Genomic DNA, 15707 nt, shown 5'->3' with positions numbered 1-15707 from the left:
AGAGAGGAAAGAGGCAGGCAATTTCTGGAATAAAGCTCTGTTCGTCTGTCTGTGAGGAAGTCTACCTGTTTTCGATGACTGGGAGGGATGGGGTTCCGGACAGTTCCTTCTACGGGGAATCAGCACTCCGGTGGAGGCTGTAGTCCTGGAATGGAACTGGTGTCGCCGGTGGAGTCCAGTTGAATATTATCATAGAATTTGTGAGGAGTTGAATAACTCCCCACAAGCTAGAAAGCAAGCATAGTAAGCGCATGCAAACAGTGGCCTACCAGTTACCAGTTACGCGGCGAATTCACCCGTAGTAACGGTAGTGCGGCGAGAGAGAGTGGTGCCCTGAGCACCATACAAGGATAGGGAGAGTCCGAGAGGGACAGCAATACAAGAGAGCAGCAAATGGCCGTGGGCAGAAGGAAGTAACGGGACGGTACCGGACTTCGGGCCCTGATATTGGTGCCGTGCGCAGAGGGCGAAAGGTTGAGCGGCAAACTCTGCCGTCCGCCTGATCGTCCTGCCGGAATTGTACAACGTCCTGGTGAGACTAGCCCGGAAGGACGCGCGTTTGGTCAGCTAGTGTCTCGAAAGGCGTATGCGTTGAGAGCACAGAAGTTCACCGCTAGAGTCCCAGAACAGCAGCTTACCGAATCGTGAGTGCTACGCCAACAAGGAGCGGAGCCAGTCGAGACATCCGGAGGCAGAGCAAGGTCAACGAGGACAACCAGGACGAATATAAATACGTTGGATTCTAAAGTCTGCGGCAGAGAGGGTAGGGTGGAAGCGTTCGTCTAGAACCTGGCGTTTGACCCAGGGACTGAGTTGACGACTTCCGGCGTACGCCTGAACCGTCAGGTAGAAACTGAGCCGACGTCCGGTGCAACCGGCCGGGACAGAGCAAGGGACAGGAGGCTGCGGCTGCGAAAGGCGTACGCCTTGAGAGCACAGTGACTGTTCACCCTAGTCTGAGAACGGTGACCCATCCCTAAGCCCTGTAATCCCGCCGAGCCAAAGGCAACAGAAGGCATCGCGAGCGAAACCGGCGACCCAGCGAGACGTTCAACGTGGGAAGGAGCCGACGGCGGAGCATATTTCCACATTGTCAATACAAAACCCCGGCCGAGGGTCAAGTCGGCGAATAAAAGAATAAAAACAATAGGGCGGTCACATTTATATAAATTTGGTGGGACGAACACTTACATCTTCGGAGCTAGCCGCACGACATTTGTAGCAAGCGGATAAACCAAGAAAATCTGTTCGTTACATCTGGCGCCCAAAACGTGATTGTTCTGAGAGTGAAATTCAGCATCAAACAGAAATGGGGAAAGGATGGATCTATCTCCTCAAGAAAGAAGATTTCTCAAAGGTGGCAGCCAAGCTTGGCATCATCCTGGAGGGCAGGTCGGAGGACATGCGGAAAGCCCTTTCAGAATATGTCGCAAAAACACAAAATGACCCAGGAATGGCGGAAATTTGGGCTGAGCTGGAGGAAATTGCAAGTCCCAGACGCCGAACAACTCATAGCTAGCCTGGGTGTGGAGGGCATGAAGGAGGCAGAAAGATCCAGGGGCACAAGTCAAAAAAGAAACAGAACGGCAAAGGCCCAGCGCACCAGACGTGTGTGACGTGTAGAAGATGTGAATAAGACGGAGGGCACCACGCCAATGGACTCCGAACAACTATAATCACCGAAACAGGTTATGGAGCCCACCAACTACTAATCATAGACCACCCAACGCAGCACCGAGAGCCCACAGTCACAGACGGCCACGAAGCCTGCAGACGGATTTGTGGCAAGGTGGGGTTTAGAAGCGTAGAGTGCTGCCAGACATCGGGCATCGATCCCAACCGCAGAGAGGCGAGCAGGGGTCGCAAGGTGTTATCTCTCCGAACTGGCAAATTAATTGAAGAAGAGCAGCTAGCCGCAGCGGTAACGATTGGCGGAACCTCATACAAAGCCACAATCGACACCGGAGCAACAGCGAGCCTTATAAGCGAAATTAAATTAAATTTGAAATCGCCAAGTAAACACATAAAACCTAATGAAGACATAAAAATCATAAAATGTAAAGTAAATAAATACTAAATAAAATGTCTGAATGCTAACGATAATGTTTCTTATGAAACAAACAGTGAAGAAAAAAGAGTAAATCTGTAATATTAAATTTAAATATATTTTATTAGCCTTTTGTTACTGTAATTGAGATCGCACGATATATGAAGTTGTGAAAATTACAGTTTTATTAAGGATTATGCATGCTACTTTTAAACAATACCTGTGTACAAAAATATCTTAATGTAAATGAAGTTCGTATCTTTACAACTCCATGCTAACCCGAGAGCCGTCGTAGGATCAGTTGTTAAAAGGGGCCTGATGTAGTAATTTTTTTGGAAGAGCATTGGCCAAGGTAGGGTGAGCTGATAACACCCCCATTTACATCTAGGGGCGTGTAATGTGAGAAGTGCTATCTCTATCTATCTGTCTGTCTGTTTTTTATGTTATCTCTTTTCCGGCCGATATTGGCTCGTTGCCTGTTTGCACGCGATACATTTTAATTGTTAAAGATATTCAAGAGCACACGTAAGCTGCAGCCTCTCAAGAACACCACAACATTCGCTGACGAGTTAGAGTCGGATTTAAACGCGTATCGCGTATTGAGTATCGCACTGCTTTGTGGGAGGGCCCTTCGCGCTACGGAAGGGCCGTATGTTGCACTGATTGATGTTGGATCTGCGCAATGGTTCGACGAACTGCTTGCCGTTGGAGCTGATCGATTATTAGGTGCACTGCTTGGCGTCGGCACTTCGGGAGGGCCGGTTGTGCACTGCTTGGTGTCGTCGTGTCTCGTCCTTCGAGTACGACGGGTTCGTAGTGTTCTGCGTCGTTTTAGAGGAAAGAACTACTTGGATTTTTCTAGTGGGATGTGGTGTAGGGCATCGTTAGTTTCGAGCTGCCGGGCATCGTTAGTTTCCACCTGCCGTTTATTCCGTATCGTTTACAGGTCGGAAGCCGGAAACATGACTTCTGGTAGGAACTTACTAAGATGGGCCGGAACTACGAAAACCGTGCCGGGCTCAGCGATCACGACTGGGTCTGGGTGTGTATTCCAAAACCACACCGGGCGTCGGTGATCCTCACCAGGTCGTAGAGCCGACTTGAAATCGAATTCTTACGGATCCACCACCACAACCAAGACTATCTACCAGAACACAATACCCGGGTAGGGTATTCCTCCTAGTTGATGTTTCCTCGAGAATCTTCGGAACGCATGTGACTGGTCTGGGGCTGTGTCTCCGCTTATATAGGCGCTGCTTAGTGTGACCAGATCGGACGATGATGATAATCCTACTTTGGGTAATCGGGTTTATTGGGCGTTGATTATCTGCAATCGATAACTTCGTCGAATAAGTGTAAACGGGTGCTGAAAGCCATCAGCGCGTTCGAATAATAAAAGGCCAGTGTTTGGAATGTTCTCTTAAGGTTTAATGTGAAAGTTGAATTTTACATATTTATGACGGTGGGTCGTCAATGACAATGGGTGTTGTCGTTCCCATACGAGATCTCCTACGTTGGGTCTCCAGTCTCTTTTCCGTAGGTTGTATGATCTGGCTTGGTCTTGTGCTGCTTTTCCCATGTTCCGATGTGCTAGTTTGCTCGTTTCTATCATGCGTTGCAACCTTGCCTCTATCGTTTCCAGGTGTGGTTTTGTTATACAAGCTCCCAGGTAGTCGTATTTCCCGTCCGTATTGTAGGTACGCCGGGCTGTATCCTGTTGATTCTGACCTGCTGCTATTGATGGCCATTGCTATTTCGGGTAGTCAGTCGTCCCACCGTGTGTGTTCGGTTCTGGAGAATTGAGCTATCATAGTTTTTATTGCCCTATTTGCCCTCTCGGCTGGGTTCTCTTGCGGGGTGTATGGCGCTGTGGTGGGCGATTCCCCATTTCTGTAACTGTGCCATAAGCTTATTACTCGTAAACTGTACCCCGTTGTCCGAGATGAGTTTTTTCGGTGTACCATATCGTGTGAGGATCTGTTCCCGTAAAACTTTTAATACAATTTCTGTTGTTGCTTTTCTGACGGCTGCTAGCTCCACCCACTTGGAGAACTTGTCGAACATCACTAGAAGCATATTATTGCCGTGACTAGACCTTGGTAATGGACCAACGAAGTCTATGCAGAGTGTTTCCCAGGGTGCTTTTGCTATTTCTGTTAGCATTTTCCCTGCTGCTTGCTGCTGTGAGGTCTTGTACCGTTGGCATGTTTCACAGCGACGTACGTACCGTTATATGTCTCTGTGCATCCCTAGCCAGTAGTACGATGCCATCAAAGTTGTTCGTTACAGAAAGAATACCACTTTAAAGTGGTGACCGATCATATGGCGCTTAAATGGTTGAACAGCATCGAAAGTCCCTCAGGCAGTATAGCGACGTGGGCCCTGGAGCTGCAGCAGTTTGATTTTGAAATATCGTACAGGAAGGGGCAGCTCAACATTGTCACTGATGCACTGTCGAGACAACCTCTGCCAGAAGCCTTTAGGCTAGCCAAGGAAACTCCGGAGGACACACTGGGAGCATGCAGCTGGGTCAAAGAGATGTGTGAGAAAATCAACACACACAAAAAATCAACAACCACAGAAGTTTTCGGGCGAGACATGCCTTAAATACAAACCTAACCAGATGCAGGCAGCTGGGAAGATGTTGACGCAGATACCCGAAGAACCATGGGCAATAGCATGCGCAGACTTTTTCGGACCATTGACAAGATCGAAGTATGGTAACCAGATGCTGCTAGTGCTGATAGATACATTTTTAAAGTGGACATTATTGGTGACACTGCGAACAGCAACGTCAGAAACACTTCAAAAGGCGTTCCGAGAAAGAATCATCGCTAGGTTCGGAGCTCCAAAGGTGGTAATAACGGACAATGGAGTACAGTTTGCCAGCCGAGCATTCAAGAAATTCCTCAGCGATATGGACCTTAAGCAACTATTCGCAGAGCCATATACACCGCAGGAAAATCCGACAGAAAGAGCAAACCGAGCCGTTAAAACCATGATAGCTCAGTTTGCAGTACAGAACCAGAGGAATTGGGACGAGAAGTGGCCGGAGATTATGCTAGCGGTAAACTCGAGTGCGTCGGAGTCAACAGGGTACTCCCCATGTTTCACAATTTGTCAATACAAAACTCAGGCCGAGGGTCAAGTCGGCAAATAAAAGATCCTTGTATACTCTCAATCTTTCTGTGCGTTTTCACTGATCAAAAGGGCGGTCACGTTTATATAAATTTGGTGGGACGAATACTTGCATCTTTTAAACTAGCCGCACGACATTCTTAGCGAGCAGATAAATCAAGAAAATCAGTTCGTTACAATACAGCTGCAACATTATGCTCAGAGGGAACGAACTTAAAATCAACTTCATTATTTTCAACTTTCTCTCTGAAAAAGTGGGATTTCAAATCTATATGCCCAGTGTTTGGCCATCCCATCTCATCCAGTAGTCTCCGTAAATATACTGTTTCTCTGGCAGTCGTAGATAAAGCGACGTACTCCGCCTCAGTGCTGCTCAAGGATACTACGCTCTGCTTCGATGTAGTCCATGAAAAAACGCCCCCGGCTAAAAAGATTGCATATTCAGAAGACGATTTTCTGTCGAGTGTGTCGTTGGCCCAATCGGAATCTTCGCATCCGCTCACAGGCTCGCCTTACTTCCAATACCCGATGCACAAATCCAGTGTACCGCTCAGCTACCGCAAAACTTGACGCGCTGCAGTCTCGTGTTGCATGGGGATCCGCATTTTTTTTTTTGCAACAGCTTATTACATGCAAAATGTCGGGGCGGCTCAGAACTGCTTAATACATAAGCGAACCGATTTATGACTGATAATGGGATACATTTACCTTGACACATGTTGCTTCTTTGCAGCAAGTGGGAAACCCAGAATCTAATGGTGTTGCAGCTCTTCTGCAACCTTGCTCCATGTTGCTAGTATGCTTTCGATGTTTTTTCTCTGGCTCTTTCTGATGGCTCCTTGCTTGTCAGCTCGCAGTTTTTTCATACAATCTTCTGATTAATTTCGGCTATAAACAATAAACAAATTGTCTCGTACCTTATGACTGGAAAATAGGTCTCCCAGTAGTTCATTCCATATTGTTGCCCACAACCTTGAGCAACAAGCCTGGATTTGAACTATCCGATATCTCCCTTTTGGTTCCGTTTTATGCGAAATAGCCATTTCGCAACAATGACCTATTGTCCAGTAGGTAAGTCTACTAAGGTCCACGTGTTGTTCCTTATAGGTGCGTTGTACTTTATCTGCATGGATTGCTGCCAGCTTTTGCCAAGTTGCTGACGCAACATGCTGCTGTCGACGGAGTCTCAAGGTCCTCGATGCCGTTGAGATTATAAAGCATATACTGCTTTTTGGGTCTGCCTTGCTGGCCCGTGCGAATAATCCTCGGTCTACCTTGGTGCCTACGGACTTCCATACCGTCGTCTTCGTCATCTTGTAGTTCACTGATAGTATTCGCTGTCGATGTCGCCCATGCTCTCTTCTGGTGCTCTGCTACTCTTCTCTGATACACCAGCCTCTGCAGTGGCTCCAAACGAATAATATTTGAATCAAAATTATCATTTATATCTAGGCGATGTGATTTTCATTTGATTTGTATCTTGACATCCCGCCGCTCTATGATGATGCGCCTCTCTCTGTCATATAGCCGAAAGGCCTGCGCTGCAAAAGAGAAGCCGACAAATGTATACTCTTTTCCTTTTGCCTGGAACTTTCCTTTCTTGGTTTTATCCAGCCCAAATTCACGTGAGCCAAACACTCTCAGGTGTTTTACACAAGGCTTGCGTTTCTTCCATAATTCGAGTGGAGTCCGGCCATCCAGTGCTCGTGAGGGACACCTGTTTCGGAGGTAGGCTGCTTTTGATTCCATTTTACTAATTGACAAGAAGAAATTAATATCGCAATTCATGTGAGAAGTTGGCCCGCTCTCGACGCACCATGTTTTACGCTGCTCTTTCACTCGGCATTGCATTAAGCATATCGAATGCTGGTTTTTCTTGTATTCCTTCTGAGGGCTATTACTGTTTCTACACTCAGCTGCTCGATGCCCGTTTCATTCGCATTTGAAACATTTGCCGTTGAATACGCGCTATTCGGTTTTCTTCGCGATTCTCTTGACTTCCTTGTTATCTTGTTATTAAAGGTTATACCGTTTGTAGGGCATATCTGAATAATTACATGCCAGACATAATTTGCTATTTTTCTGAACCAAGATCAAAAGTAGATTGTGTCGACACCTAAAATTCCTCCTCGCAGGTATATTTATTCAATTTTTTTCTTGTACATATAAAGTCCACACCGTCAGCGACAGTCAGAATTGAGAAGCCCGCTCAATCGGAACTTTGTCTCAAAATAGCCGTGCGACATTGTGACTCTTTTCAATATCTAGTAAAATTATTTGTCTTTGTTTTATTAATAGAAAAATTTAATGCGTTTTAATTGAAAATTTTATAGTCCATATATAATATCAAATCACGTGCAAGACCAATTAATCATTTTTAGGGAACAAACTTTATTTATTTTTTTTGGGTTTTCTCTGCCGACGCTAACCGCTTGAATCAGGCAAGAACCAGGTCGTTTGGGAAGTTCGAGTCCAGAGGAAACCGGTTGACCAAGAGGGGTGAGGGGGCGAACAGACCAGAGCCGTACAAGCCGACGCTATCCGTTTGAACCAGGCAAGAACCAGGTCGCTCGAAAGATTCGAGAATGTACGGATTCCACCAATACAAGGGCGGGAGGACTGAATCTATCTCTTGGACCGACTCTATCCATTTATACTAGGCATGAACCAGGTTGCTCAAGAGGTCCGAGTCCATAGAGAGAGGAAAGAGGCAGGCAATTTCTGGAATAAAGCTCTGTTCGTCTGTCTGTGAGGAAGTCTACCTGTTTTCGATGACTGGGAGGGATGGGGTTCCGGACAGTTCCTTCTACGGGGAATCAGCACTCCGGTGGAGGCTGTAGTCCTGGGAATAGGTCCGAATGGAATGGAACTGGTGTCGCCGGTGGAGTCCAGTTGAATATTATCATAGAATTTGTGAGGAGTTGAATAACTCCCCACAAGCTAGAAAGCAAGCATAGTAAGCGCATGCAAACAGTGGCCTACCAGTTACCAGTTACGCGGCGAATTCACCCGTAGTAACGGTAGTGCGGCGAGAGAGAGTGGTGCCCTGAGCACCATACAAGGATAGGGAGAGTCCGAGAGGGACAGCAATACAAGAGAGCAGCAAATGGCCGTGGGCAGAAGGAAGTAACGGGACGGTACCGGACTTCGGGCCCTGATATTGGTGCCGTGCGCAGAGGGCGAAAGGTTGAGCGGCAAACTCTGCCGTCCGCCTGATCGTCCTGCCGGAATTGTACAACGTCCTGGTGAGACTAGCCCGGAAGGACGCGCGTTTGGTCAGCTAGTGTCTCGAAAGGCGTATGCGTTGAGAGCACAGAAGTTCACCGCTAGAGTCCCAGAACAGCAGCTTACCGAATCGTGAGTGCTACGCCAACAAGGAGCGGAGCCAGTCGAGACATCCGGAGGCAGAGCAAGGTCAACGAGGACAACCAGGACGAATATAAATACGTTGGATTCTAAAGTCTGCGGCAGAGAGGGTAGGGTGGAAGCGTTCGTCTAGAACCTGGCGTTTGACCCAGGGACTGAGTTGACGACTTCCGGCGTACGCCTGAACCGTCAGGTAGAAACTGAGCCGACGTCCGGTGCAACCGGCCGGGACAGAGCAAGGGACAGGAGGCTGCGGCTGCGAAAGGCGTACGCCTTGAGAGCACAGTGACTGTTCACCCTAGTCTGAGAACGGTGACCCATCCCTAAGCCCTGTAATCCCGCCGAGCCAAAGGCAACAGAAGGCATCGCGAGCGAAACCGGCGACCCAGCGAGACGTTCAACGTGGGAAGGAGCCGACGGCGGAGCATATTTCCACATTGTCAATACAAAACCCCGGCCGAGGGTCAAGTCGGCGAATAAAAGATCCGTGTATATTCCCAATCTTTCTGTGCGTTTTCACTAAACAATAGGGCGGTCACATTTATATAAATTTGGTGGGACGAACACTTACATCTTCGGAGCTAGCCGCACGACATTTGTAGCAAGCGGATAAACCAAGAAAATCTGTTCGTTACATCTGGCGCCCAAAACGTGATTGTTCTGAGAGTGAAATTCAGCATCAAACAGAAATGGGGAAAGGATGGATCTATCTCCTCAAGAAAGAAGATTTCTCAAAGGTGGCAGCCAAGCTTGGCATCATCCTGGAGGGCAGGTCGGAGGACATGCGGAAAGCCCTTTCAGAATATGTCGCAAAAACACAAAATGACCCAGGAATGGCGGAAATTTGGGCTGAGCTGGAGGAAATTGCAAGTCCCAGACGCCGAACAACTCATAGCTAGCCTGGGTGTGGAGGGCATGAAGGAGGCAGAAAGATCCAGGGGCACAAGTCAAAAAAGAAACAGAACGGCAAAGGCCCAGCGCACCAGACGTGTGTGACGTGTAAAAGATGTGAATAAGACGGAGGGCACCACGCCAATGGACTCCGAACAACTATAATCACCGAAACAGGTTATGGAGCCCACCAACTACTAATCATAGACCACCCAACGCAGCACCGAGAGCCCACAGTCACAGACGCCCACGAAGCCTGCAGACGGATTTGCGGCAAGGTGGGGTTTAGAAGCGTAGAGTGCTGCCAGATATCGGGTAATGGCCATCGATCCCAACCGCAGAGAGGCGAGCAGGGGTCGCAAGGTGTTATCTCTCCGAACTGGCAAATTAATTGAAGAAGAGCAGCTAGCCGCAGCGGTAACGATTGGCGGAACCTCATACAAAGCCACAATCGACACCGGAGCAACAGCGAGCCTTATAAGCTCCCCGATTGTCATGGTGAAAAAGAAGACAGGTCAGTGGAGGCTTTGTGTCGACTTTAGACAGATCAATGCCAAGTCAATCAAAAATGCTTATCCGATACCAAGTATAAAATACATCTTGGACCAATTGAGGGAGGCGAGATACATAAGCAGTCTAGATTTGAACGATGGCTACTGGCAAATTCCCCTAGAAGAAAATAGCAGGCTATTCACGGCGTTCACAGTGCCAGGAAAAGGACTTTCCAGTTGAAAGTAATGCCATTTGGCTTACACTTCGCCTCGGCGACTTTCCAGAGAGCACTGGATCAGGGTATAGGACCGGAGATGTCGCCACACGCGTTTGCGTACCAAGACGACATCATCGTGATCGGACGCACACACAAGGGAACCTGAAAGAAGTTTTCCAACGTCTAAGGCAGGCAAACCTCAGAATAAATCCCGAAAAATGGCAGTTCTTCAGAAACGAACTGCTTTACCTGCTTGGGTTACAAATCAAGGAATCGGCACTGATCCCTAAAAGGTAGCAGCCATAGCCGAGATTCGTACCCGATTATGCTCGAATAGTGAAACCAATAAATGATCTATTGCGGAAAGGCCCGAAATGGACAGATCACCAGCAGGCATTCGAGGAGGTAAAGGCAAGGTTAGTGGCCGATCCTTTGCTGGCATGACCAGATTTTGATAAATCATTCGTACTCCAGATAGACGCAAGCGATTATGGTATAGGGGCAGTCCTGATGCAGGAAACAGAAAGCGGCAAGAAGTTCATTTCATATTCAAGCCGGACCCTGAATGGTGCGGAAAAGAACTATTCAAGAATGCCTGGCAATCGTGTGGGCGATCCGGAAGCTCAAACAATGCATGAAATGTAGTGGAGTATAGAACCACATATCGTATGTTTAGTTGCGCCAACTAGCGGGCGGTATAGGCTGTAAATGGCAACCTTAAGAGTGGAAGATTAATCGTCAATAGGTAGGACTGCATAAGCGGTTGTAACCCATCTTGTAATATCCGCTCTCGAAAACCTCATGATTTCTTCTTAATCTGAGTCTCGACCCGAGCGGTTGTATAGCTGGCATAAGAACAGCGATAATCCAACTAAAAGCAAAGAGGTTGTGGCCGATCAAGGCTTTCGCAGCTCACCACTGCACAAATTTTTGCACGGCATAAGGTGCTACAGTGGCAGTGAACCAATTCTTGGCCAGATTCTGGCCAAAACAGTTAATTACCACACATGCCCTTTTGTCACCGAGTACCTCCGGCGATCGTATCATCAGTCATTTCTGCCCCAAAAAGGCAGTTCAGTTCGCCAACGTCTTCAACTAACCCCTGGTGCAACGAGGATAAGGAAACCCCATCAGGAGCTCAACTGCTTTTTTTGGTATCATACGTCTGTCGAAGTAATTAAAATCCATACCAAAAAGTGTTTATAAATTCGTCTGTGCTCTGCTAATCAACAGCTATGGCCTACAGTAGATAAATCCCAGTAATTCCCATAGTGAAGTCTCTAAAACTATATAAAAGTGAACACAAGCTATATGCATATATAAAAGTAAACGAAAAATACACGGTTAATAGAGAGCTCAAAGCTGAATGCTTATAAAAGTAAACGCAAACCTAAATGTAAACACAAAAGTAAAAGCAATCCCAGTTGTTTACGCAAATAAAATGTAGTAAATTTGAAATCGCCAAGTAAACACATAAAACCTAATGAAGACATAAAAATCGTATAAGATAGGGTTAAGTTCTACTAATAAAAATCAATAGAAATATGAATTAGTTAAAATGTTAAAATGTTAAATGAAATGTGAATATAAAAATAAGAATTAGTTGTACATAAGGAGAAGTTCGAAAGTTTTTTTCGTTAGTTATACATAGAGTAAAAAGATGCGAGTGTAGGCAAAGAGTAGGGACATGTAAAATTCAAGAGATGTGTATGCAAATTTCGGTCACGTTAAAGATGTGCAGACGTATGAGCCGATAAAATTAATTTAAAGGTCTTGAGAGTTATCCGAAATTTTATTACGCAATTAAGTGATCGAGTGTAAATTAATACTAAATAAAATGTAAAGTAAATAAATACTAAATAAAATGTCTGAATGCTAACGATAATGTTTCTTATGAAACAAACAGTGAAGAAAAAAGAGTAAATCTGTAATATTAAATTTAAATATATTTTATTAGCCTTTTGTTACTGTAATTGAAAACGCACGATATATGAAGTTGTGAAAATTACAGTTTTATTAAGGATTATGCATGCTACTTTTAAACAATACCTGTGTACAAAAATATCTTAATGTAAATGAAGTTCGTATCTTTACAACTCCATGCTAACCCGAGAGCCGTCGTAGGATCAGTTGTTAAAAGGGGCCTGATGTAGTAATTTTTTTGGAAGAGCATTGGCCAAGGTAGGGTGAGCTGATAACACCCCCATTTACATCTAGGGGCGTGTAATGTGAGAAGTGCTATCTCTATCTATCTGTCTGTCTGTTTTTTATGTTATCTCTTTTCCGGCCGATATTGGCTCGTTGCCTGTTTGCACGCGATACATTTTAATTGTTAAAGATATTCAAGAGCACCCGTAAGCTGCAGCCTCTCAAGAACACCACAACATTCGCTGACGAGTTAGAGTCGGATTTAAACGCGTATCGCGTATTGAGTATCGCACTGCTTTGTGGGAGGGCCCTTCGCGCTACGGAAGGGCCGTATGTTGCACTGATTGATGTTGGATCTGCGCAATGGTTCGACGAACTGCTTGCCGTTGGAGCTGATCGATTATTAGGTGCACTGCTTGGCGTCGGCACTTCGGGAGGGCCGGTTGTGCACTGCTTGGTGTCGTCGTGTCTCGTCCTTCGAGTACGACGGGTTCGTAGTGTTCTGCGTCGTTTTAGAGGAAAGAACTACTTGGATTTTTCTAGTGGGATGTGGTGTAGGGCATCGTTAGTTTCGAGCTGCCGGGCATCGTTAGTTTCCACCTGCCGTTTATTCCGTATCGTTTACAGGTCGGAAGCCGGAAACATGACTTCTGGTAGGAACTTACTAAGATGGGCCGGAACTACGAAAACCGTGCCGGGCTCAGCGATCACGACTGGGTCTGGGTGTGTATTCCAAAACCACACCGGGCGTCGGTGATCCTCACCAGGTCGTAGAGCCGACTTGAAATCGAATTCTTACGGATCCACCACCACAACCAAGACTATCTACCAGAACACAATACCCGGGTAGGGTATTCCTCCTAGTTGATGTTTCCTCGAGAATCTTCGGAACGCATGTGACTGGTCTGGGGCTGTGTCTCCGCTTATATAGGCGCTGCTTAGTGTGACCAGATCGGACGATGATGATAATCCTACTTTGGGTAATCGGGTTTATTGGGCGTTGATTATCTGCAATCGATAACTTCGTCGAATAAGTGTAAACGGGTGCTGAAAGCCATCAGCGCGTTCGAATAATAAAAGGCCAGTGTTTGGAATGTTCTCTTAAGGTTTAATGTGAAAGTTGAATTTTACATATTTATGACGGTGGGTCGTCAATGACAATGGGTGTTGTCGTTCCCATACGAGATCTCCTACGTTGGGTCTCCAGTCTCTTTTCCGTAGGTTGTATGATCTGGCTTGGTCTTGTGCTGCTTTTCCCATGTTCCGATGTGCTAGTTTGCTCGTTTCTATCATGCGTTGCAACCTTGCCTCTATCGTTTCCAGGTGTGGTTTTGTTATACAAGCTCCCAGGTAGTCGTATTTCCCGTCCGTATTGTAGGTACGCCGGGCTGTATCCTGTTGATTCTGACCTGCTGCTATTGATGGCCATTGCTATTTCGGGTAGTCAGTCGTCCCACCGTGTGTGTTCGGTTCTGGAGAATTGAGCTATCATAGTTTTTATTGCCCTATTTGCCCTCTCGGCTGGGTTCTCTTGCGGGGTGTATGGCGCTGTGGTGGGCGATTCCCCATTTCTGTAACTGTGCCATAAGCTTATTACTCGTAAACTGTACCCCGTTGTCCGAGATGAGTTTTTTCGGTGTACCATATCGTGTGAGGATCTGTTCCCGTAAAACTTTTAATACAATTTCTGTTGTTGCTTTTCTGACGGCTGCTAGCTCCACCCACTTGGAGAACTTGTCGAACATCACTAGAAGCATATTATTGCCGTGACTAGACCTTGGTAATGGACCAACGAAGTCTATGCAGAGTGTTTCCCAGGGTGCTTTTGCTATTTCTGTTAGCATTTTCCCTGCTGCTTGCTGCTGTGAGGTCTTGTACCGTTGGCATGTTTCACAGCGACGTACGTACCGTTATATGTCTCTGTGCATCCCTAGCCAGTAGTACGATGCCATCAAAGTTGTTCGTTACAGAAAGAATACCACTTTAAAGTGGTGACCGATCATATGGCGCTTAAATGGTTGAACAGCATCGAAAGTCCCTCAGGCAGTATAGCGACGTGGGCCCTGGAGCTGCAGCAGTTTGATTTTGAAATATCGTACAGGAAGGGGCAGCTCAACATTGTCACTGATGCACTGTCGAGACAACCTCTGCCAGAAGCCTTTAGGCTAGCCAAGGAAACTCCGGAGGACACACTGGGAGCATGCAGCTGGGTCAAAGAGATGTGTGAGAAAATCAACACACACAAAAAATCAACAACCACAGAAGTTTTCGGGCGAGACATGCCTTAAATACAAACCTAACCAGATGCAGGCAGCTGGGAAGATGTTGACGCAGATACCCGAAGAACCATGGGCAATAGCATGCGCAGACTTTTTCGGACCATTGACAAGATCGAAGTATGGTAACCAGATGCTGCTAGTGCTGATAGATACATTTTTAAAGTGGACATTATTGGTGACACTGCGAACAGCAACGTCAGAAACACTTCAAAAGGCGTTCCGAGAAAGAATCATCGCTAGGTTCGGAGCTCCAAAGGTGGTAATAACGGACAATGGAGTACAGTTTGCCAGCCGAGCATTCAAGAAATTCCTCAGCGATATGGACCTTAAGCAACTATTCGCAGAGCCATATACACCGCAGGAAAATCCGACAGAAAGAGCAAACCGAGCCGTTAAAACCATGATAGCTCAGTTTGCAGTACAGAACCAGAGGAATTGGGACGAGAAGTGGCCGGAGATTATGCTAGCGGTAAACTCGAGTGCGTCGGAGTCAACAGGGTACTCCCCAAGTTTCACAATTTGTCAATACAAAACTCAGGCCGAGGGTCAAGTCGGCAAATAAAAGATCCTTGTATACTCTCAATCTTTCTGTGCGTTTTCACTGATCAAAAGGGCGGTCACGTTTATATAAATTTGGTGGGAGGAATACTTGCATCTTTTAAACTAGCCGCACGACATTCTTAGCGAGCAGATAAATCAAGAAAATCAGTTCGTTACAATACAGCTGCAACATTATGCTCAGAGGGAACGAACTTAAAATCAACTTCATTATTTTCAACTTTCTCTCTGAAAAAGTGGGATTTCAAATCTATATGCCCAGTGTTTGGCCATCCCATCTCATCCAGTAGTCTCCGTAAATATACTGTTTCTCTGGCAGTCGTAGATAAAGCGACGTACTCCGCCTCAGTGCTGCTCAAGGATACTACGCTCTGCTTCGATGTAGTCCATGAAAAAACGCCCCCGGCTAAAAAGATTGCATATTCAGAAGACGATTTTCTGTCGAGTGTGTCGTTGGCCCAATCGGAATCTTCGCATCCGCTCACAGGCTCGCCTTACTTCCAATACCCGATGCACAAATCCAGTGTACCGCTCAGCTACCGCAAAACTTGACGCGCTGCAGTCTCGTGTT

The sequence above is a fragment of the Drosophila elegans genome, unplaced genomic scaffold, assembly GCF_018152505.1.
Source record: "Drosophila elegans isolate 14027-0461.03 unplaced genomic scaffold, ASM1815250v1 contig_153, whole genome shotgun sequence".
Lineage (NCBI taxonomy): Eukaryota > Metazoa > Arthropoda > Insecta > Diptera > Drosophilidae > Drosophila > Drosophila elegans.
The sequence above is the reverse complement of the archived record's forward strand: the minus strand, read 5'-3'. Positions refer to the sequence as shown.